The sequence below is a fragment of the Triticum aestivum genome, chromosome 6B, assembly GCF_018294505.1.
Source record: "Triticum aestivum cultivar Chinese Spring chromosome 6B, IWGSC CS RefSeq v2.1, whole genome shotgun sequence".
Taxonomy (NCBI): domain Eukaryota; kingdom Viridiplantae; phylum Streptophyta; class Magnoliopsida; order Poales; family Poaceae; genus Triticum; species Triticum aestivum.
Window position 1 is genome coordinate 417722050 of NC_057810.1, and position 24324 is coordinate 417746373.

Genomic DNA, 24324 nt, shown 5'->3' on the forward strand with positions numbered 1-24324 from the left:
CGTTGCAGGCCGCAACCTCTCATGCTGCTGAGGTCTCCGGACTAAAGTAGAGTCTGGAGCGGGCCGAGGAAGAGCTCGGCCGTGTAAAAAAGCAGCTGGAGGACAAGCAAGGTATGTGATGACCTTGTGTATATCCGGAAAAGGATGAATGACTTGTGCTGACCATAGTGCCATGATATTTGTAGGAGCGGCTACTGAGGTGGAAACCCTCAAGAAAGCACTAGCTGAGGCCAAAAAGAAAGCGGCAAAGGAGCAAGCCGCCCGTGAAAAACATAAGGCCAAGGTTGGTGAGGTCCAGCAGGAGCTCCAGAACATCGTCAAGAAATGGGAGTCATTGGAGCGCGACATTGCGGATCAAGAGACCGAACTCGCCAAGGCTCGCCAGAGCGCACAAGATGCCCGGGTTGAAGCCTAGGGCGCCCTCCAGGAAATCCAGGAGGTCAAGAAAATCACGGCGGGTTAGGCTTTTATTATGCAAAGCAAGTATGTGAAGAAGAGGTATCTCTTACTAACCCAGATTTGGAGTTCTCCAATAGCGTTTGCGGATCTGCTGTGCAGTGTTTATGATGCTGCGGAATTCTTTCGAGCCGAAGAGGGGAGCTCAACGGAGAAGCTGTTCTTATTGCAATACCTTGCGCCAGAACATCCAGTGCCCTTTAGCGATCAACTAAAATAGCTGGTCGAACTGCATCGGGTGGCCGAACTGGCCATGAAGGATTTAATAATCCGGCTGTGGCCTGCCGAAGCTATACCCAGCAGCTACTTCAGGCTCGTGAAGCGGCTGGTTAGTGCCTGCCCCCGGCTTGATGTTATCAAGCGATCGGTCTGCATCGAGGGTGCGCGGATGGCCTTCGCCCACGTCAAGGTGCAGTGGACGAAGATGAATGCCGTCAAGCTCGCGACCGAGGGACCGCCCAAGGGCAGGGAGCACCGCACGCCCGAGCAATATTTTAGCGATGTCCTGGAGGGATCCCTCGTTGTAGCGGAGCAATGTGTGAAAGATGTAATCTTTGAATGAATACATTTATGTTATCTTGCCTTGTATTATGAAACAAAGTCAATTATGTAATATAGTGCTTGTTAAAATTTTCCCTCCTGTGCGGCTAGGGTTGGAATTCAAGCCGAGTCGAGCCAGCTCGGCTCGACTCGCCAGAGCTCGTTTCGTTAACGAGCTAGCTCGACTCGACTCGTTACTATAACAAGCTCAAACCCAAGATTGGTTCAACTCGTATAACTCGCGAGCTGGCTCGTTTAGCTTGTTAAGCTTGTTAAATATATAAACATAAAGCCCTCAAATATAATAAAAATGATTATGTATATATATTAAATATATATATCACTGAACAATTGTAATTTCCTTGTAACGCATCAGTCTTCTAGGAGGCTAGGCCTTCAACGGCTAGGCCTTGGGTTATGCACTTGGGACCTAGGCTCTTTAGTGGCTGATCTTTCTTTGTATTGGTATTGGCTGATCTATTGTATCGAGTCTAACGAGTTACACGAGTACTCGTGAGATTAGCTCATTTAACTTGGTATGTAAACGATCTTAAACTAAAGCTCGGCTCGACTCGTTATTCTTTGAGTTCGAGTCGATTCGAGCCGACTCACGAGCTACTTGTTTAGCTCGCGAGCTTCGAGCTTTTCTTCCAGCCCTATGTGCGGCCGTGTTTATGAAATCTGAGAGTTGGCCAGTCGTTGGCTTCAACCCCCACATAGGTAGTATGGGGGTGTTCGGGATGGAATCTAAACACTCTTGATCCAATTATTTGGTCCTTGAAGGAGGTGTTTAGCACAACGAACCAGGCAATCGGACTATGTGGCTTTATCACCCTCACTTAGCCATAGGAGCTTGACAATAAAAATTTAGGCACATCCCCTAGTATCCGAACTAGGGTGCTGTAAACACCTGATTGGGTAAGAACTGATTCATCGCATAATGCGAAAAAAATCGCTAAAGATTTGAAACCTCCGAAGAGCTGACTGGCTCACGCTACATCATGACAGTCAATTTTTGGCTTTCTCTACTAAGGTAATCATCCGGATAAACCAAGACGCAACCGCAGTAGTTCTCCCTGTACTACCCTGGCCGATATAGCGGAACATAAGGTAGTAAGCACAGGAGTCGGGCAACCCAACTATTGACCAAAGACATGATTCAGAGCCAATGCATATAATGCTAAATTTGGGGTGCCGAACTACATTGTAAAAAGTGTTCAGACTTTGTTGCCATATTATGGGGCGCAATGAAGCCCCTAGTGAATTAAAGCGTACCAAAGTGTACAGGTGCGATTTGATAAGATTATCAAAAAAAGGTAGCAAGCTAGTGCCGCGGAAGTTGGGACGCAAACTATTTCCATTATAGTTTGATTAATACGTCAAAGCATATTTGTACAAGTAGTGCAATAAGCAACATGGCTATTTAATATGCCACAACCAAGGGAGAGCTGCGTGCGGGTCCTGAAAACAGGTAGAGTGATCATTAAAGAGACCACCTAGAAATTCCTTTATACGTCAGTGCTTCTTGCCGTCTTGGTGTATCTATCCTTTCGAAAGGACCGGTGATCAGGCCGTCAGAAAAAGCCTGTGGAAAAGAAACCTGAAAAGGATAAAAAAGAAAAAGTGAAAGTATGCGTGTCCAGGGGGGTCGAGCTGTATTATGGATCACAATCTGGTTAAGCCTCCGTCTATGCCCATGGTATTTTGAGTGCGTAGTTATGTACGCGCGGTACAAACGCCACCACTTGGTCGGGACTGGGATGGAGGCTGAATTGCTAGTCGAGCTCTTGACGAGTCGGGCTGTCCTGCTGCAGAGTAGTCTGGACTCGTTTGACAGTGTCCGGGACCTCGGCCGCCGAATTAAGGTTCTGCTTGAGAAGGCCGCTCTGTACTTCTGCTGCTAAAGGATCGGTGTGCTCCTCGGTACGGAGGGAGCATTCCATGTTTCCATTGACTGTTATGACACCGCGTGGTCCGGGCATCTTGAGCTTGAGATAAGCATAGTGTGGCACTGCGTAGTCCAACACCTCGTCATCAAATTGAGGTAACAATTTGTGCTTCCGGTAAACTTTTAGTTGGGTGATCGAGGCCGTGTTCCTCGGCTGCCATGACATTAGTCCATCTGTCGTTGAGCAGGTCTTGATCAGCTTGAAGCTGTTGCTGCTTCTTTTTCAGGCTCCTCGCAGTGGCTATTAGCCGGCGCTTAAAGCGCTCCTGCTCGAGAGGTTCCTCAGGCACGATGAAATCCTCGTTGCCGAGGCTCACCTCATCCTTGGAGAGTGGAAGATAATTACTGTCCCCCGAGTCTTTGTTTACGGCCAGTTCATCAGGGCTGACTCGCCCGTCCTCCCGTTCGTCCTGTTCGGAGGTTGGCTCAGCGGGGTATTCCTTATTTTCGGCATCGTCCGGAGTATTGTTTTCTCTTGTGCCGGTATCGCTGTCTTTTCCACGACATGACTTAGAGCAGCGCTGCTGACGTCGGTGTTTTGGCTGTATCTCAGGAGGTTTATCCTCGACTAGATCCTTCTCGTTATTGCCATTGTTCTCTTTAGGTGTATCCACCATGTACACGTCATACGAAGAAGTGGCCGTCCAGCGACCGGTGAACGGCGGATTTTGGCCCTGCTCCTCTTCGGCATCGTCGTCCATACCATCGATATCTTCATAGCCGTAGTCGAGCGTGTCAGTTAAGTCTTCGACAATGACTATGAAGTGGGTGGTGGGTGGGAAGCGAAATTCTCCGTCATCAGCCTCCAGTTCGAACCGGATATATTCGGCTGTGAGTCCTCCGCTAAGGAGAGTGTTTTTAGTGAATTTAGCACATCGCTTAAAGGTGAGTGGTGGAAGATGTCCGCGGAGCTAAATTCGATGATCGATGTCTGATCAAGCTCGACATACGCGGATGCACGTGGTTTGGAACCCGTAGCCGGAAACGAGTCCGAGGCTCCGGTGGCGCAAATTCCACCTGAGGTTGGGTCCGTGTGCGGCTCCAACGCCACTGAGTCTATGGCTTCCATGGCGGGGTTGAGCTTCTCGTCCCTGGACGATGCGATCTGCTCCAGATCTAGGGCCAGAGCAGTTACAGATCTAGAGCCAGTCAGTGTTATGATCTTCCACGAAACACCAGCGACCACCGACCCAGTCCCCTGCCTCCGCCCTCCCCTAAAACTCACCGCAGTGCCATGCTTGGCACCGCCTCCCGGCCATCCCTTCAAACCCCGCCGACCTCCAGATCGGGTGCAAGTAGCTCCTGCACCCCACACCCCTATGATAGGCACTGATGCGCCACTTCCCCGACGAACTGGCAGACTAGATGCTCCGCACGCCTAAGCAGGTGCTGCTTCTTTTAATTGCGATTCGACTGACCCTAAATTAAAATCCAGGCGGGCTACTAACCTCTAGCAAAGGTGTAATAGTAAATGAGAGGAAACCTTATGCATTTAGTATCATGAATAAGATGCAGTACGAAGCGCTCAACTAGTTTCTTTCATGGGATGAATACGGTGTGAGCAGAGACGTAAGATTTGCACGAATAAGGGAAGAGGAGTACCTCTTTCTACTGGCAGTGTTGTGTCCTACTTCTGCTTTTCCAACGATCTTCTTGTGGTTCACTAGAAACGAGAAGTTGCGGAGGACGGTGGAGCCTTGGATGAACCCATGGCCAAGTTCTTGAGTGTGGTGCGGTGGCCGTCTGTAGGTGGCGGGGAACCAGATCTGAGGCGGTGAACGACAGCGCCGCGAGAACAACTCTGGTGCGGTGGACGGTTGTGACAGTGGAGCGGCAGCGGTGAGGCGTATGACAGCGTGGTCGACATGGTTCTGATATGGCGCACGTCGGCGTCGGCATCGTGGAGGCAGCTCTGCCTCGGCTTCAGCTGGTAAGTCCTTGAAGGTGTTGCGGTTGCGGTTGCGTTGGACGATGACGTCGGGGTTCTTGCTACCTCTTGAGCACTGCGTTGGATTTCCCCGCAGAGGAGAGGATGATGCAGCAAAGTAGCGTAAGTATTTCCCTCAGTTTTTGAGAACCAAGGTATCAATCCAGTAGGAGACCACGCACAAGTCCCTCGTACCTACACAAAATGATAGCTCCTCGACACCAACCCGATTAGGGGTTGTCAATCCCTTCACGGTCACTTACGAGAGTGAGATCTGATAGAGATGATAAATAATATTTTTGGTATTTTTGATATATAGATGCAAAGTGAAAAGTAAAAGGCAAAGCAAGTAATAAAGTAATGGAGATTGATATGATGAGAATAGACCCGGGGGCCATAGGTTTCACTAGTGGCTTCTCTCAAGAGCATAGATATTCTACGGTGGGTGAACAAATTACTGTTGAGCAATTGACAGAACTGAGCATAATTATGAGTATATCTAGGTATGATCATGTATATAGGCATCACGTCTGAGAAAAGTAGATTGAAACGATTCTGCATCTACTACTATTACTCCACTCATCGACCGCTATCCAGCATGCATCTAGAGTATTAAGTTAAAAACAGAGTAATGCCTTAAGCAAGATGACATGATGTAGAGGGATAAATTCATGCAATATGATAAAAACCCCATCTTGTTATCCTCGATGGCAACAATACAATACGTGCCTTGCTGCCCCTTCTGTCACTGGGAAAGGACACCGCAAGATTGAACCCAAAGCTAAGCACTTCTCCCATTGCAAGAACTACTAATCTAGTTGGCCAAACCAAAAGGATAATTCGAAGAGACTTGCAAAGATAACTCAATCACACATAAAAGAATTCAGAGAAGATTCAAATATTGTTCATATATAAGCTGGATCATAAACCCACAATTCATTGGTCTCAACAAACACACCGCAAAAAGAAGATTACATCGAATAGATCTCCACGAGAGAGGGGGAGAACATTGTATTGAGATCCAAAAAGAGAGAAGAAGCCATCTAGCTACTAGCTGTGGACCCGAAGGTCTGAAGTAAACTACTCACACTTCATCGGAGGGGCTATGGTGTTGATGTAGAAGTCCTCCATGGTGGATGCCCCCTCCGGCGGAGCTCCAGAACAGGCCCCAAGATGGGATCTCATGGATACAGAAGGTTGCGGCGGTGGAATTAGGTTTTTGGCTCCTGTTCTGATCGTTTGGGGATACATAGGTATATATAGGAGGAAGGAGTACGTCAGTGGAGCAACAGGAGGCCACGAGGCAGGGGGGCGCGCCCTAGGGGGGGGGGGCGCCCCCCACCCTCGTGAATGACTCTGTTACTTCTTGGAGTAGGGTCCAAGTCTCCTAGATCATGTTCGGTGAGAAAATTACGTTCCCGAAGGTTTCATTCCGTTTGGACTCCGTTTGATATTCCGTTTCTTCGAAACACCGAAATAGGCAAAAAAACAGCAATTTTGGGCTGGGCCTCCGGTTAATAGGTTAGTCCCAAAAATAATATAAAAGTGGAAAATAAAGCCCAATATAGTCCAAAACAGTAGATAAAGTAGCATGGAGCAATCAAAAATTATAGATACGTTGGAGACGTATCAGGCATCCCCAAGCTTAATTCTTGCTCGTCCTCAAGTAGGTAAATGATAAAAAAAGAATTTTTGATGCGTAGTGATACTTTGGCATAATTTCAATGTAAATCTTCTTAATTGTGATATGAATATTCAGATCCGAAAGATTCAAGACAAAAGTTCATATTGACACAAAAATAATAATACTTCAAGCATACTAATCAAAGCAATCATGTCTTCTCAAAATAGAATGGCAAAAGAAAGTTCATCCCTACAAAATCATATAGTTAGGCTATGCTTCATTTTCATCGCACAAAGATATTCCCAACTTCTATACCCCCGATGACAAGCCAAGCAATTGTTTCATACTTAAATAATCTCAAACTTTTTCAACCTTCACGCAATACATGAGTGTGAGCCATGGATATAGCACTATGGGTGGAATAGAATATGATGATGGGGATTGTGTGGAGAAGACAAAAAAGGAGAAAGTCTCATATTGACGAGGATAATCAACGGGCTATGGAGATGCCCATCAATTGATGTCAACATGAGGAGTAGGGATTGCCATGCAATGGATGCACTAGAGCTATGAATGCTCAACAAAAGAAAACTAGTGGGTGTGCATCCAACTTGCTTGCTCATGAAGACCTAGGGCATTTGAGGAAGCCCATCGTAGGAATATACAAGCCAAATTCTATAATGAAAAATTCCCACTAGTATAAAAAGACAACTTATGAGACTCACTACATGAAGAACAAGGTGCTACTTTGAAGCACAATATATGAGACTCACTACATGAAGAACAAGGTGCTACTTTGAAGCACAAGTGTGGAAAAAGAGATAGTAGCATTGCCCCCTTTTTTTCTTTTTTCTTTTTCTTTTTTTGGGCCTTTTTTTGGCCTTTCTTTTTCTTTTTCTTTTTGGGCAATGCTCTAACAATGATGATCATCACACTTCTATTGATTACAACATAAGGATTACAACTCGAAACTTAGAACAAGATATGACTCTATATGAATGCCTCCGGTGGTGTACCGGGATGGTGCAATGAATCAAGAGTGACATGTATGAAAAATAATGCATGGTGGCTTTGCCACAAATACGATGTCAACTACATGATCATGCAATGGCAATATGACAAAAGTAATGTATGTCATGATGATGATGATGGAAGTTGCATGACAATATATCTCGGAATGGCTATGGAAATGCCATGATAGGTAGGTATGGTGGCTGTTTTGAGTAAGATATAAGGAGGTTTATGTTTGATAGAGCGTATCGTATCACGGGGTTTGGATGCACCGGCGAAGTTTGCACCAACTCTCAAGGTGAGAAAGGGCAATGCACGGTATCGAAGAGGCTAGCAAAGGCGGAAAGGTGAGAGTGCGTATAATCCATGGACTCAACATTAGTCAAAAGAACTCATATACTTATTGCAAAAATTTAGAAGTCATCAAAAATCAAGTACTACGCGCATGCTCCTAGGGGGATATATTGGTAGGAAAAGACCATCGCTCGTCCCCGACCGCCACTCATAAGGATGCACAAGCCAGGTACACTTCATGTTTCAAATTTGTTACACAACTTTAACCATACGTGCATGCTACGGGACTTGCAAACTTCAACACAAGCATTCTTCAAATTCATAATCACCCAACTAGCACGACTTTGATATTATCACCTCCATATCTCAAAACAATTATCAAGCATCAAACTTATCTTAGTATTCAATTCACTCAAAAGAAAGTTTCACATATCTTGAACACCAAGTATATTAACATTAAGCAAATTACCATGATATTAACGACTCTCAAAATAATCTAAGTGAAGCATGAGAGATCAATTGTTTTTTTAAAACAAATCCACCACTGTGCTCTAAAAGATTTAAGTGAAGCACTAGAGCAACAATTATCACGCTCAAAAGATATAAGTGAAGCACTATGAGCAAAACTATCAAGCTCAAAAGATATAAGTAAAGCACATAGAGTATTCTAGCAAATTCCAATTCATGTATGGCTCTCTCAAAAGGTGTGTACAGCAAGGATGATTGTGGTAGACTAACAAGCAAAGACGCAAATAATACAAGACGCTCCAAGCAAAACACATATCACGTGGTGAATAAAAATATAGCTCCAAGTAAATTACCGATGGAAGTGGACGAAAGAGGGGATGCCTTCCGGGGCATCCCCAAGCTTTGACTTTTTGGTGTCCTTGGATTATCTTGGGGGTGCCATGGGCATCCCCAAGCTTAGGATCTTGCCACTCCTTGTTCCATAATCCATCAAAAGAATTCACCCAAAACTTGAAAACTTCACAACACAAAACTCAATAGAAATCTCGTGAGCTCCGTTAGAGAAAGAAAACAAAAGACTACTTCAAGGTACTGTAATGAACTCATTCTTTATTTATATTGGTGTTAAACCTACTGTATTCCAACTTCTCTATGGATTATAAACTATTTTATTAGCCATATATTCATTAAATTAAGCAAACAACACACACAAAACAGAATCTGTCTAAAACAGAACAGTCTGTAGTAATCTGTAACTAACGCAAACTTATGGAACTCCAAAAATCCTACCAAAATAGGAAGTCCTGGAAAATTTGTTTATTGAACAGAAGAAAAAATAATCAACGCAAAATCACGTTTCTGTGATTTAACAAAATTATATTCGTGCGTGCAAAGTTTCTGTTTTTCAGCAGAATCAAATCAACTATCATCGTAGGTTATCCTATAGGTTCTACTTGCACAAACACTAATTAAAAGATAAAACCACATCCAAACAGAGGCTAGATGGATTGTTTATTCCTAAACAGAAGCAAAAACGAAAAACAAAAATAAAATTGGGTTGCCTCCCAACAAGCGCTATCGTTTAACGCCCCTAGCTAGGCATTGAGAATTTTAATGATGCTCACAAGAAAGACAAGAATTGAAGCGCAAAGAGAGCAACATGAAACACGTGACAAACACATCTAAGTCTAACATACTTCCTATGCATAGGCATATTATAAGGAAACATATTTTCAAGGCAAACAAAAACTAGCATATGCAAGGAAGAACAAAGAGATGATAGCAATCTCAACATGAAGAGAGGTAATTTAGTAACATGAAAATTCTACAACCATATTCTCCTCTCTCATAATAATTACATGTAGGATCATAAGCAAATTCAACAAAATAGCTATCACATAACATATTCTCAACATGATCCACATGCATGTAAAGTTGACACTCTTCCAAAATAGTGGGATTAACATTAACTAAAGTCATGACCTCTACAAACCCACTTTTATCAAAAATACCATAAGATTGAACATTCTCCAAATATGTGGGATCTAAAGTTGACACTCTTCCAAACCCACTTTCAATATTATTGCAAAAATTATTATCAATCTCATATTCATCATGGGACTTAAATAAATTTTCAAGATCAAAAGAAGAATCACCCCAATCATGATCATTGCAACAAGTAGTAGACATAGCAAAACTAGCATCCCCAACCTTAGGGTTTTGCATATTATTAGCACAATTGTCATCAAGAGAATTTATAGTGAAATCATTGCAATCATGCTTTTTATCAAAGGAACTAGCAAGTATGGGTGCAATAGCAATGATCTCATGTTTAACATACGAAACTATAGGAAATTCATCTCCATAAATATTAGCATCATGGCCACAAGAATAGCAAGCATCCTGTTCATCAAGGGATATTTCAATCAAATCATCGGAATCATCATTATCTATAGATTCATGCATATCATTATTTTCTTCCAAAGCAACGGCCATTCTTTCAATAAATTCTTGGACATAGACATTATGAGGAAGGTTTTCATTGCAATATTTAAGTATGACGGAATTTTCAGATTTGTTGAGAGTAATATCATACTTTTCAATCAAAGAAGCAACTTCATGAGCACCCTTAAAAACGACAAATTCTTCAATTTGTTCGATATCATAGTAACTATAAACACCCTTTGCATAAGAAGATATGATTTCATTTTCATTAAACTCACATAGGTAGGGAAGGTGTTTTTAGGGTTCTTAGAGCAACAAGTAAAGTCACACATTTCACAAAGATTCCAAGCATAGCATAGCAAACTATTTATATGATACCGTAAGAGTCTCCCTTTTTCAGACAAACGATGACGCACAAAATGAGCACGCTCATCTAAAGATTTCCCATCAACTAGGCTAGTTGGGGTTTCAGCACGAGCGCATAAGGATCAAAGATGATCCAAGTAGAACACTTAAGTGGATCCATATCAATAGATTTTCAGCAAGCAAAGATGCAAGCACATAGAAGGCACAAGGAAACACAAACAAAGATACATACCGGAAGAAGGCGAACGAAAAAGAGAGGGAGAATAAAACGGCAAGGGTGAAGTGGGGGAGAGGAAAACGAGAGGCAAATGGCAAATAATGTAATGCGAGAGACAGGGATTGTGATGGGTACTTGGTATGGTTGACTTGCTCTTGCGTGAGCCTCCCCGGCAACGGCGCCAGAAATTCTTCTTGCTACCTCTTTAGCACTGCGTTGGATTTCCCCGAAGAGGAGAGGATGATGCAGCAAAGTAGCGTAAGTATTTCCCTCAGTTTTTGAGAACCAAGGTATCAATCCAGTAGGAGACCACACACAAGTCCCTCGTACCTACACAAAACGATAGCTCCTCGCAACCAACGCGATTAGGGGTTGTCAATCCCTTCACGGTCACTTACGAGAGTGAGATCTGATAGAGATGATAAATAATATTTTTGGTATTTTTGATATATAGATGCAAAGTGAAAAGTAAAAGGCAAAGCAAGTAATAAAGTAATGGAGATTGATATGATGAGAATAGACCCGGGGCCATAGGTTTCACTAGTGGCTTCTCTCAAGAGCATAGATATTCTACGGTGGGTGAACAAATTACTGTTGAGCAATTGACAGAATTGAGCATAATTATGAGTATATCTAGGTATGATCATGTATATAGGCATCACGTCCGAGACAAGTAGATCGAAACGATTCTGCATCTACTACTATTACTCCACTCATCGACTGCTATCCAGCATGCATCTAGAGTATTAAGTTAAAAACAGAGTAACGCCTTAAGCAAGATGACATGATGTAGAGGGATAAATTCATGCAATATGATAAAAACCCCATCTTGTTATCCTCGATGCAAACAATACAATACGTGCCTTGCTGCCCCTTCTGCCACTGGGAAAGGACACCGCAAGATTGAACCCAAAGCTAAGCACTTCTCCCGTTGCAAGTACTACCAATCTAGTTGGCCAAACCAAAAGGATAATTCGAAGAGACTTGCAAAGATAACTCAATCATACATAAAAGAATTCAGAGAAGATTCAAATATTGTTCATAGATAAGCTGGATCATAAACCCACAATTCATCGGTCTCAACAAACACACCGCAAAAAGAAGATTACATCGAATAGATCTCCACGAGAGAGGTGGAGAACATTGTATTGAGATCCAAAAAGAGAGAAGAAGCCATCTAGCTACTAGCTATGGACCTGAAGGTCTAAAGTAAACTATTCACACTTCATCGGAGGGGCTATGGTGTTGATGTAGAAGTCCTCCATGGTGGATGCCCCCTCCGGCAGAGCTCCAGAACAGGCCCCAAGATGGGATCTCATGGATACAGAAGGTTGCGGCGGTGGAATTAGGTTTTTGGCTCCTGTTCTGATCGTTTGGGGATACGTAGGTATATATAGGAGGAAGGAGTACGTCGGTGGAGCAATAGGCTAGGGCGCGCCACCACCCTTGTGACCGCCTCTATTACTTCTTGGAGTAGGGTCCAAGTCTCCTAGTTCATGTTCGGTGAGAAAATCACGTTCCCGAAGGTTTCATTCCGTTTGGACTCCGATTGATATTCCGTTTCTTTGAAACACTGAAATAGGCAAAAAAATAGCAATTCTGGGCTGGGCCTCCGATTAATAGGTTAGTCCCAAAAATAATATAAAAGTGGAAAATAAAGCCCAATATAGTCCAAAACAGTAGATAAAGTAGCATGGAGCAATAAAAAATTATAGATTTGTTGGAGACGTATCAGGGGTACAGGCTCTGGCGTGATGGAGGAGGGTGGCGGTGGATTTGGCACGATGGGGTGGAGGATGGAGGAGGCTAGGGTTTTGCGGCTGGTGGAGTGGGTGTTTTGGCGCCCACGGAGTATGAATGGGGAAATAGAGGGAGGGGCGACTAAGGGTGAACAATGTTCGGTTTGGGGCGCACTTGTTTGAAATTTGGGGAAAGTTACAAACTTTGGCCCCATCTAAAATTTCAGACATATTGCGGGTTGGGGGTAGGACAGTAATCTCAGGTGTCCCAATTGGTGGGCGGGATAGATTTCGGCCGAGCGCATGGGTGTTTAGGCGCCCACGGCGTATGAATACTTCTCGGAGGTGGTTGAGACTGGCGTCTTGGTGAAGTTACAAACCTACCCCAGTTTAGACCTTTGGACATCGGGCCAATAGGCTACACGTGCCAGAGTCAGGACAGTAATTCCTACCACCAAACATTAGTGTTCGAGTGACCAGAGGCTTATTTGGCGCTTCATTCAATATTTTGGAGCAGAAGCATTAACATTTTCGGTTCTCTTGAATTGAACTTTCAAGATTTGTCAAACTTCACAAATCTTTACTCTTGAAAATCCTAAAACTATGATTATTTTGGAATGGAGGGGGTACATTTGAATATACATTGTACATGAGTATATATTAAAAAATATGCAACTTTCTCAGCTCATGCATGGTTCCAGATATAATCTCCTTGGTTGCAAAAAAAAATAGTTAGACATGCGTATGAATATATAGCATGTTCAAACGCACAACTAAGATTGATGCCCCCCTTTAGATCTGATTTACAAATGCCATTATCTCGGGTTCAAATAGATGAATGCACTTCCTGTGAATTCGAATCTTCGAAACCCCCTTTATGTTGAATTCAACATGTATTCTATTTCCTAGCTAGCAATTTGGAATGTATCCATGTAAGTGACAAATGTATAAAGTGCTTCACACTAACAACATGGAGTGCACTAATTAATGTTTATATATGAATTGCAAAAGCAATGCCTTGCCTGTATTTCAAACCGCTCTCACCCTATGGATCGATAATATGAAATAAACACATGCACATGCTAGAATTCAATAGAGTATGGGTGTCTGATAGACCGATTTTCGTTCATACCCAAATTGCAAAATTCATGATCTCATCCAAAAAAATAATGCCATTTATATTTTAATTTAATGCGTAGAACCGCCTCTTACACGTAGATGCACTATGCCTCGGCCAGTTCTCAGAAACGCGCTATATATCTCTCTATCTAACGCATAAGTGCACACACTTTATATACATCGGCATTTCTCTTTCACACATGCTCACAATCTCTCCCGGGGTGTCGGGGTGTCTCACTCACTCTCTCTCTCTCTCTCTCTTTCTGACTACTATGTACGACTCTTTTCACTAATCTCAGTTGGAAAACACTATTTCTCTCACATGCATATATACACACGCATGGTCTCTACTAGCCCTCTATACGCACATATATGTGCCTACGTGTCTCCCGCACGCACATTATCTTTAGGCCTCTCTCGCACACATTGCCCCCCCACAGACACACCTCTCTCTTAGTAGTTGGCAGATATGATTCCATCAGATCATTCGGTAGGATATCCCTGACTGTTAGGCTAATACGAGGCAAAGTTTTACCCAAGTTCGGACCCTTGCAGTTGAGGAAAAAACCTACTCCTGGCACTGTATATTAGTGATAGGGGTGTGTACAAAGTACACGTGAATACCAGGCATTGTGCGTGTGTGTATACTATCAACGAACTAGCCCCCATGCTTCTATAACATACTCGGGGCCTAGGGTTACAAATCATATATAGTCGGCTTATCACCGGTGGGGATAGAGTCCTCCACGACTTTGGTAGCTTTGTGTTGTACGCGGAGTCCTCCACATGGGTCTTCGTATAATGCGTCTCAGTCCAACCTATGTGGTGCAGGATGGAACTGACCCATGAGTCCTCATGTTGACCCACCACAACTAGAAATGATGTGCCCACCCCAACTAGAAATGATGTGCCCCACCACACCACACACGCAATCGGCCACTAAGAAAATAAGCATATACAATAGTACAATGTTATACATGAAAGTTAATCGCATGGTGCATCCAAAAATATTTGTTCTGCATTGTGAATGTTTATATTTTCCCCCAAAATATTAGTCACGGGAAAGAGAAACGAAGGGCATATCTCTCCTTGTCTCCACCGGACACCCCCTCTTTCTACACCACTTTCACGTACGCACACAAACTATCTCTCGGCCCTCTAAAAGTATGCATGCTCATGACACATTCACGCGTGACGGTCACTGTGTTTCAAGCGAAAGCACTATACGGTCACTGGACTTCAGAATATGCTCATTACGGTCACCATATACATTCTCATGGTGATCATACGGTATCTAGCTCACGATACGTCTCCGTATTTTGTTGATGACACTGACAACATTGTATTTGATGCGTGCTCCGTATTTTGTTGACGACACTTAATGTCATTGTATTTGAAGCGAAAGCACGATATGGTCACTGGACTTCAGAATAAGCTCATCACGGTCACCACATACATTTTGTGGTGCTAACCAACCTGTGGTTGGACGATTAGGAGGACAGTGGTTTCTCGAGCCGGGTTAAAGTCCTGGTGCTCACATTTATCCTGGGTTAATTTCAGTATTTTTCTGGCGATGTGCGTTCAGTGGGAGGAGACGTTCCACTCGACTATGAGGCACCTATGGTGACTTCGTATAATCTCAAGATCATATGCTGGCTCACTCTCTCAAAGGTGCTCATAGCGGTAGGGTCTGCTTGTGTGCGCTTACAGCGGTGAGTTCTTGCACGTATATATGAGCGCTTGCATCTGTACCATGTTAGAAAAATACATGTCATGATTATACGGTAACTAGCTCACCCGTGCAATTCCGTATTTTGTTGATGACACAATCAATTGACCAGTCAAATGTTCCACGTGGCGCAACTAGTGTTGCACCATCGGGGCGCGTAACCATGGGCCCCACCTGTCAACGTGTATATGAAAGAAAGAAATGGTAGTTCGAGTCTATATTGTATTAATAAACTACATTTTAGGGTGATCATACGGTCACTAGCTCACCATACAACTTCGTAATTTTTTGATGACACGATCAATTGACCAGTCAAACGGTCCACATTCAGCAACGCACATTACCATAGGGTCCACCCCTCAGCGCGTATATGAAGGACAAAAATGGTAATAAATTAGTGGTCGGTGGGGATTCAAAGTCGTGAGACCTCTGGTTGGTAGTCGCCGGCGGTGGGGGGGGGCGGTGATTGGGCGGTGGCATGGGGATCACCGGAGAAAAAGCTCGGTGCGCGGGGGGAGGGGGGCTAGATGGATGGCCGGGGCGGCAGCGGACCGACGACGGGTAATGGTTTGGGGGCGGGCGAGGTAGTGTGGCCACGCGGGCAGGCCGCAGGCGGCGACGACCGGCGGTGTCTGGTGGCTCAGAGGGGTGGAGGTTGAATATAAACTGCAGGCCCTTGATTTCGTATCCAATGGCTGGAAAATCTACTGACCAGAGATGAAAAAGTCAGTCGACTGACGTGTAGCCTCACCCCTCACGTACACATGCACGCAGACAACACTCGCACGAACACACGCACACATGCAGGCATGCAACACTGACACATACACATAACGAACACACGCACGCATGCAACACTGACACGTACACATGCACTCACGAACACACGCACGCATGCAGGCGTGCAACACTGACACATACACATGCACTCAAGAACACATGCACGCACGCACACATGCATGCAACACTGAAACGTATACATGCACGCATGCAACACTTGCACGCCTGCATGCACACAACACACGACGCAAGACACACGCTCAACCTATACGTGCATGCACCCTTTGTTAAGGACATGGATTGTTACGGGTATTAATCAATCTCATCTGTGATAAGCAGAACATTGATGTTTGCAGCAGTCTTTATGAATCACAACATATCGAACGGGCTATCAACGTATATATGAAAATTTTAAAATTCTCTTACATTATATATTAGGCTTATCTAGATGAAATAGATGACGTCACACTCAATGAACAATCATTGGTTTATGAAATGCCCGCTTCTGACCGCCCTGGCCCACCAAAAGTTCCTCTTCCGTGCGCTACCTGCATTGGGTCACTAACATGTAGGCCATGTACCCAAAGAGCCCACACGTCAGTGGAAGAACGGTGCGGTGTCGTACGCCAGAGTTGAGGGCGCCACTTGATGCACGCCCGGCTGAACACGCCTCCTTGCCACATTCAAATGTCTAGGTTTGTATCTCTCTCACACACACCTACGTAGGTGGGGGACATGCACGAAGAGAAGAGGTGCACACACGACGCACGTACTCCCATCTCTTTCCAGCCACACCCATGTGGGTACACGGTGGAGCTCATTTCTGTACGAAAAGGCAGCCCACGTGGTAATTCGACACGTGTACTGGTTGTCCACTTGATGGAGGATCGTCTACCATGGGTGAACATACAAATTGCGACTTGACGCGTTATGTTAAAAAAGAGGCAAACCATGTGGGGCCTACCTTAGAGGCAAGGCTCTATACACTTGAGATGCTCTGTACGTTTTACTTTTGATGTATCCCGTCAACTCGCAAAACGAGGAGAAGCTTGCTTACTATGCCGTCTCCCCCGCCCACGGGCATGGTGGCTCACAGGACGAGGTGAAGCTAGCTTACTAGTACTACCTCCGTTCTGATTTATTGGCCCCCATTGTATATTGTGTCAAATTTGGACTATAGATTGAACTAACAAAACGTTCGTGCATGTTACCAAAAATTATATCATTGAAAACTATGTTGAAATACGAATCCAACAATATAATTTTTGTTGACATGCATTAACTCCTATCGAGATACAAGCTATTACCAACCTGATACAATGCAAGTCACAAGCTTGACACAGCGAGAATGGCTGCAACTGACAACTCCTGCATCTGAGATTGACAACTCTAGTAACAGAGAATGACAACCCCTGCAACAGATATTGACAGAGCATGACACTCTCAACTAAGCTCAATCCAGCTGTGAACAATAAACAACACTGAAAGTAAACAACACGGTTATCACAAAACTTGGATTTAGGATTACAACACTATAGGCAATGAACCACCACTAACGGCCCATAACGTTAGCTGATAGCCGCTGACCATGGAGTACTTGCCGATCCATCAGCGAGGACTGTATCATTTAGCGAGCTAAAAACTTAAGGCACATGCATGTGAGAGTTCCACTTTAGCTCCCTCAACACCAGGCGGGACGAGCAGCCCTATAACACGTGTAGCCACACTCTAGTGTCCTTTTCTACTTAGTTGGACAGATCACTTCAGAAAATCGTATAAAAATCAAGCAAGAAAACGGATGCGCTAATGCGCAACGGCTTTCGCTCTAGTTACTCAAAAAATTGCATAAAAATCAAGCAAGAAAACGGATGCGCTAACACGCAACGACTTTCGTGTTAGTTGCTCAATCCGTTGCTTGCTTCTCTTCTGTCTTGGAAAAGTGAGGATTTCCTATCTGATCCAAGGGAAGGAAGAGAGGTGGAAAGTGTTGCTGTGTCAAATCGAGATTGTGTGGGTGTTCGCTCATGTTCGACGCTATCAAAAATCATGCGTTGGATGGATGCACATGCTCCAATGCACCAAAGTTGGTTGAAAAATCACATGTGTGTCTATGGGTGAATTATAGGTCCCATGCAAGAAATAGGAATGAAATTCAAACATCTGGGCATCGTGGCTCGGCCGGAAAGATTGAGAAACTTGGTTTTTTAATTCCTGTAATATCGAAAACATGCCTGAAAATCATGAAACTTGGCATGGTGTCATGACATGGCACCAACATGTTGCGGTAATTTTTTTGGCCGAACTGGGACAAGCTTTGGTGTAAGCTTCTTGCAAATCGGAGCTTCCCTCTAGAAGGCTCATTGTTCCGAGAGGAAACATCTCACCTCCATGTGCGAAACGACATACGTACACTGCCTTCTCCCGCCTTAATTTTTTTACACAGGCAGGTTAGACCAAGTCGAAGTATCGTGCTAAAATTTTGAATTATTCCGGGTTCGTTTGGCCTTTTTTATACATTCATTGAGTTTCTGGGCATTTAATGTGCATAATTCAAATTTGAACTAGAAGCACATGCTCCAGTGCACCAAAGTTGGTTGAAAAATCACATGTGTGTCCTTGGGTGAATTTCAAGGTCCCATGCAAGAAATGGGAATGAAATTCAAACATCTGGGCGTCGTGCCTCGGCCGGAAAGATTGAGAAACTTGGTTTTTTAATTCCTGTAAATCTAAAACACACTTGAAAATCATGAAACTTGGCATGGCATTATGACATGGCACCAACATGCTGCGATAATTTGTTTGGCCGAACTGGGACAAGCTTTGGTGTAAGCTTCTTGCAAACCGGAGCTTCCCTCAAGAGGGCTCGTGGTTCCGAGAGGGAACATGTCACCTTAGTGTGCGAAACGACATACGTACGCTGCCTTTTCCCGCCTTAATTGTTTTACATAGGCAGATTAGACCAAATAGAAGCATCGTGCTAAATTTTGGAATTATTCCGGGTTGGTTTGCCGTTTTTAAACATTAATTGAGTTTCTAGGAATTTAATGTGCATAATTCAAATTTGAATTACAAGGACATGCTCCAGTGCACCAAAGTTGGTTGAAAAATCACATGTGTGTCCTTGGGTGAATTTCTAGGTCCCATGCAAGAAATGGGAATGAAATTCAAACATCTGGGTGTCGTGGCTCGGCCGGAAAGATTGAGAAACTTGGTTTTTTAATTCCTGTAAATCCAAAACACGCATGAAAATCATGAAACTTGGCATGGTGTCATGACATGGCACCAATATGCTGCGGTATTTTTTTCGCCAAACTGGGACAAGCTTTGGTGTAAGCTCTTGCAAACCGGAGCTTCCCTCAAGAAGGCTCGTGGTTCCGAGAGGAAACATGTCACCTCCGTGTGCGAAAAGACGTACATACACTGCCTTCTCCCGCCTTAATATTTTTACACAGGCAGATTAGACCAAATAGAAGTATCATGCTAAATTTTGGAATTATTCCGGGTTCGTTTGTCCTTTTTTATACATTAATTGAGTTTCTAGGAATTTAAATTCAAATTTGAACTACAAGCACATGTTCCGGTACCCCAAAGTTCGTTGAAAAATCACATGTGTGTCCTTGGGTGAATTTCTAGGTCCCATGCATGAAATGGGAATGAAATTCAAACATCTGGGCGTCGTGCCTCACCCGGAAAGATTGAGAAACTTGGTTTTTTAATTCCTGTAAATCCAAAACACGCCTGAAAATCATGGAACTTGGCATGGTGTCATGACATGGCACCAACATGCTGTGGTAATTTTTTTGTCCGATTTGCGAAGCCGCACACATTAACAATCAGCACAGTCATTTTGGAACAAGTGCTGTCATGTTACAAATCGGAAACACGAGTATCACTGAAACTGTGGGCGTTCTACTTACCAATTACGTGCCGCCGCGCATCCCGTTTTTTATTGGCTAGGAGGTGCTGTGAGGGGTAGCTATTTGAGTACGGGAGGCGTGCGATCAGACCCCTGTGCATGCTCATCGGGAGGAGAGCCTTTTGACCGCTACCCGCTGCGCACATCCCTCCCAACGTCTCCATTAATGGCGCCTGAGCCCCTGTTCTACGGCGTGGCTATATGTCTCACTGGACTGAGGTTTAAGAGAGAAAATGAAAATCTGAAAAGAAAGTTTTGCACGGATCTTGATGTAAGATCCAGCAGACCTATATAGCATCGACTGCGACTTATAGCAAGCATGATGAATATAAGGACGATGAGAGTGGATAATAATTGTCTTACATATTTAGGAACATAATTTAAAAAAGCCACATGCGGCAACGCCCGAAATACACAAGGGCAAAATAAGAAGGAAGACAATGATCTGGCTCGCTGATCTCTACATTCTTGATGCGTTGCTGTAGGCCGCATGAACTATTCTCTGTGGCGAGCGGCGATGAGCTCTTTCTTGTCCTCAAGATGCTGCTTGAGAGCATCCACGAATTCCTCCACCAACCTTCTGCGCTCGATGCACAGCACGGCATTCTGGTCCATAAGTTTCTCGATGATGACGCCGGTCCTCTTCAACAAGGCAGTGGTCTCCTCCTGCTGCTCCGCACTTCTGACGATCTTCACCCTCAGCAGGTCGCGCTCGGCCCGGAGCTTCGCATTGCTCTCATTTAGTTGCTGGATGACGCTGGTAGCCTATTCAAAAGAGGCTTTCTTGTCATCCTGCAACCTCGCCTAGCCGGAGATCTGATCCATCTGGCTATGGACGATCGCATGCATGCACCTGTAAGAGTCCTCGCCTGCCCAGGAGACATTTTCCCAGGCTGCCACGACATGGGAGGACATCTGTGCTGGATTCACGGCGCGGCGGGACATCTCTTCTACTTCCACGGCGCAGCCGGACCAGTCTGCCACATCGACGGCGTGGCGGGACCTGTGTGCTGCTTCGGCGGCGCGGCGGGACCTATGTGCTGCTACGGCCGCATGGTGGGATATGCCGGCTGCGTTCGCGGCGAGGTGGGATGTCACGCCCAATATGCGATACTATCCTAAAGAGACTCGAAGGTCCCACCAAGGATTAGAACCGCATATTGAAACACTTTTGCAAGGTGGATATCATTACATCAACATTACATAATAGATGGGGATACATACATAAGGCATACAATGCCACACGTATACAACATCACAATACATCAAAGCACCATCCGACTACGGATGAAACACAAACAGGAGCTCAAACGACATCCACCCTGCTAGCCCAGGCTGCCGACCTGGAACCTATCCCCTGATCAAAGAAGAAGCAGAGGAAGAACTCCAAAACAAGCAAACATCGCTCTCGCGTCATGATCATCGCATAATCTGTACCTGCAACTGTTGTTGTAGTAATATGTGAGCCACGAGGACTCAGCAATCCCATTACCATGGGTATCAAGACTAGCAAAGCTTAATGGGAAAGGAAGGGGTAAAGTGGTGAGGTTGCAGCAGCGGCTAAGCAAGTATGGTGGCTAACATACGCAAATAAGAGCAAGAAGAGAAGCAAAGGAACGGTCGTCAACTAGTAATGATCAAGAGGTGATCCTGAACTCCTACTTACGTCAAACATAACCCAAAGACCGTGTTCACTTCCCGGACTCCGGCGAGAAGAGACCATCACGGCTACACATGCGGTTGATGCGTTTTAATTCAGATCCGGTGTCAAGTTATCTACAACCGGACATTAACAAATTCCCATCTGCCACATAACCGCGGGCACGGCTTTCGAAAGATAATACCCTGCAGGGGTGTCCCAACTTAGCCCATGATAAGCTCTCGCGATCAACAAAGGATATACCTTCTCCCAGGAAGACCCGATCAGTCTCGGAATCCCAGTTTACAAGACATTTCGACAATGGTAAAACAAGACCAGCAAAACCGCCCGATGCACCGACAATCCCGATAGGAGCTGCACATATCTCGTTCTCAGGGCAACACGGGATGAGACATCCTACGAGTAAAACCAGACCTCGAGTTTCCCCGAGGGGGCCCCGCAGTCTACTCGGTTCGGACCAACACTTAGACAAGCATTGGCCCGAGGGGGGCCTAAAATAAAGACGACCCTCGGGTTAATTACTCCCAAGGGAAATATATGTGGTGGTGAGGCAAATGGTAAAACCAAGGTTGGGTCTTGCTGGAGGAGTTTTATTCAAAGCGAACTGTCAAGGGGGTCCCATAAATCACTCGACCGCGTAAGGAACGCAAAATCCGGGAACATAACACCGGTATGATGGAAACTAGGGCGGCAAGAGTGGAACAAAACACCAGGCATAAGGCCGAGCCTTCCACCCTTTACCAAGTATATAGATGCATTAATTAAATAAGAGATATTGTGATATCCCAACATAACCCTGTCCACCATGGAGCAATCTTCAACTTCACCTGCAACTAGCAACGCTATAAGAGGGGCTGAGCAAAGCGGTAACATAGCCAAACAACAGTTTGCTAGGAAGGGTGCCAAAGGTTAGAGGTTCATGGCATTTTGGGAGGCTTGATAGGACAAGGGATATGTAGTGCAACAAAGTGATAGAACGAAGCAACTAGCATAGCAATGATAGTAGTGAGATCCAGGGTAGTGGTCATCTTGCCTGAAATCCCGCAAGGAAGAAGAACGAGTCCATCAAGAAGATGAAGCCACGAAGACGAACCAAGCGTAGACGAACGAATCCTCACGATCGCAACGAAACGGGAACTATCGAGAAGAAGCACACAACATGGTAAACACACCACACATGAACAAGACATGATGCTCAACCAAGTATGATGCATTACAAAGATACATGGAGCTACTCGTGGCAAAAGATGATGCATACAAGACCAACACATCAAAGCAAGTTTAAATGAGGCCGGAAACAACATATAACAATTCCTGTAAGTCCTCATATGCAGATCTAGAAGTTGGTCCAGAACTGAACGAACATTAAGTTGAAGTTGTTAAACAGCAAGTTAAGATGCACCAAGATGATCTACACGAGATTCTAGTCAAGTTACATATAAAGTTCATTTAATTCGGAGCTACGGCCTAGAAGATATGAGCAAAACAAGTTAAACATGGCATTGATGCAAAATGCATACAAACATCAAGCAAACACGTCAAAACAAGGATGCAACATGATAATATGAAACTACATGCAAAAACAAGCAAGTTTCATATAGAGCACACTCAAAACTGAGCAACGGTTCAACATATACACTATAAGATATGACAACAATCTGTCCAAAACAGCAACTAGGCATATTGCAAGCATCAAAACAACAAGCTACAACACCCCAACATAAGAACAAAAGGCATGGGCATGAAGTACAGGTAAAGCATGACAAAATATGAACACTGAGCTATCTCCGTAAAACACTAGAACATGCTCAAAAGGACATGGCAAGATTGCAAATAATAACAGTTACAGACTTGGCAGAAATAACATCAGGTTGCAATGTTTAGAGCTATCAAAGAACATGTTACAGGAACTTATCATGGCAAACAAAGGCATGACATGAATCTACTAATGGCATATAACGGAAGTCCCTTACTGACCATGAGACAAAAAGGAGCAGAAGATATGATGGCACCCATGTAAACATGGCAAATAATATGACAGATTCATACATGGCAGGAACAACAATAAGTAGGCATGTTGGTGAGCTTGACCCACTCACCACAGAACAATACATGGCATGGCAAGGCAACCAACAGCAAGAATACATGTTTATGAAGCTAAGCATGGCAAGAACAAGTTCATAGCGTACATGGATCACTAGCAAAGCTCATGGCAAAACTGAACTTAATGTTAACAGTCTGACAGCAACATTATTTAGCAAGTTTGGAGCAAGATAACAACAAGTTACAGCAGGCTATAAATGCAACCAGGGGAATGAATGGATATAGGATGACATGTATAACAAATAATCCTTAGTGAACATCTCCAGATTATGCATAGAATGACTTGTAGCAGCAGGTTTACATAGCAACAAAATATAACAGAATCAACCTAGCAAAACAGTAACAGCAAGTACCCTACTTAACAAGCTTGATGCACTCAGCACACAACTCACAAAAATACATGGACATCACCCATGTAAAGATGGCATATCATAGATCAAAACACATGTTGAGCTCATGTTCATAGGATGCACACATCAAATG